Genomic DNA, 2,055 nt, shown 5'->3' with positions numbered 1-2,055 from the left:
ATTCAAATCATGCTTTACAGCTTACTTGCATGCAACAAAAATGGACGGTTAAACCACATATATATAGAACACTGTTTAATATCGATGGGTTAAACCACCACAATACTGCCGCTGAGCACACATTTCTATCTAATCAGCTGGTGTAATGAAGCAATTTGCCTAATGGTTGAGTAAATTAAATGTTTGGGTTCGGTCTCCATGACAACCAGCTGTCCATAATTAGTTCATCAAGACAGGCAGAGTTGAGGCTAGAGTGGCTGCATGTCAAGAGGTCGTAAGGTGCTTGAATCATTTGGTCATCAGGTAGTTTGGGTCCATACCACTGAAACAATGCATCGAGCTCTGCCAATATATCTAAGGTAACGTTTGTGGCTCTTTAAAAATGTTTATCTTAATAGATCATGCATTTGTATTGAATTTCTTTATCTCTTGCAGTTTTCTTTTGATTGGCTCTGTCTTTGCTGGAGGTTCCTGGTGTGCCAACACGGCAAGAGGTACCCTGTGCATGTCCTCCATGTTGTTGCTTAATGTCATATTTTTGTGGAAGATACTTACACTAACATTTCTGTTTTGTTGCTGTCTTTTCACTAGCCCGAGCAGCTGCCCTGGGTTTGGTCCTCCCTAGGACCCAGTTTGTCCCTTACAGCCTTCGACCAACACGCCATAGGAGTTTTGATCCCATAAAAACCCACTATGAAAATAATGATGGGCCCAAAGAGGCTGAGTTTGAGCCTATCCTTCTGCGCAACAGTAAAATCCAAGGGGATGGCTATCCAACTGACTGGGCCTATGGACAAGTCTTCGCCAGAGGCTTTCAACCCAAACCGTATTCACTAAACTATTACGGTTCTGATCCCAGTTTGGCTGACTCCTCTGTCAGCCATTCTGTCTACACTCCCAAGGGAGAACTTGTTAGCAGCTACAAGCCCAACTTTGAGCAAGTTAAGAATTCTGCGCCTCGATCAAATGTAATGGTAGCCCCTGGTCAGTTTGAGTTCTCAGACAAAGTGAACATTCGCGATTACTATAAGCCTGTTGTAGTTCAGCCTGTCCCCAGCAGACGTAGAACAACCCAGAGTGTGGTTCCACGACCCCAGAGCAGAGGTGCTGTACCTTATGGAAAAAGTATCTTATGGTCCTGGCCACAGTAGAGATTTATCCTCTCCACCATCCCAGAGTGGACTCATCAGCCTCCGAGCTAAAAAAAAAAAAAAAATGATGTTCCCAGACCCTGGTGTTGTCCATTCTGTGATCAAAGAGCCAAAAATGAAGTGTCTGGAAAAAAAACGGATCCTGTTGGTTAAGATCCGAATGGACAAACTTTCCTTTGCAAACCACCTTTGGCTCCTCAGACATACATACCAGTGGTGAGCAAATCAGTGACCTTGTGCACTTTTAAGGGCAAAACATGTAAGCTGTGTTTGAAGTCATTACATTTACTTATCCATGACATGACTGTTCTGAATCACTATTTGTTTTTGGCTCTTCCCCCACTGCCCAGTGTTTATCCTTCAAATAAAATGTCTGTTTTTGAGATTGTGTTTTTTAAATTTATTACTAGACAAATCAACTGCCAGACCAAGTAAAGATTAACAATATGCTACATTTATAGAATTTTGGTTTAAGACCAGTTATCCAGTAGCGACTCACCAGAAGTGTATTTTAAAAGATACACTTTGAACTGAAATGTCATTTTGATAAATTGTTCAGTTTGCTTTTGACCTACAACTTTTAATCACCTCTTGTGATTATGTCCCTGTAAACCAATTTGATAGAAACTCAACTAGAGGTTGTCTCCAAATAAATGTGACAACTACACCAAAGATTGTGGATAAATGAAGAATGGTTCACCTAAATTGTTTAAATATATATTCCTGTAAGTGGGTGTTCCTCCTCGCGTGAGCGTGCTTTCCTATATGAGCTTACGGTTTCTCCATATTAGAGCCCCACAGTTGAGGTGTCATAATACATTTTTTCCCATTTTGGATTTTAGAATTACTTAAGGGCTGTGTTTTGTGTAGGCTTACCCTGGTGTGACATTTTGATAATGTCAAT

The 2,055-nt window shown here is 41.0% G+C and overlaps 1 long non-coding RNA gene across 1 annotated transcript; it reads left to right on the top strand.

Annotated features, from left to right (window-relative positions):
• Positions 1–226: 226 nt before the first annotated feature.
• On the top strand, positions 227–1,534 carry LOC110517512 (uncharacterized). The gene is made up of 3 exons (XR_016494962.1): positions 227–359; positions 436–494; positions 592–1,534. It is a non-coding gene; the product is annotated as an uncharacterized LOC110517512 (long non-coding RNA).
• Positions 1,535–2,055: the final 521 nt, after the last annotated feature.

Source organism: Oncorhynchus mykiss, chromosome 3 (assembly GCF_057628025.1).
Source record: "Oncorhynchus mykiss isolate SJ-2025 chromosome 3, ASM5762802v1, whole genome shotgun sequence".
Lineage (NCBI taxonomy): Eukaryota > Metazoa > Chordata > Actinopteri > Salmoniformes > Salmonidae > Oncorhynchus > Oncorhynchus mykiss.
This window is presented reverse-complemented; position numbering and strand designations above follow the sequence as displayed.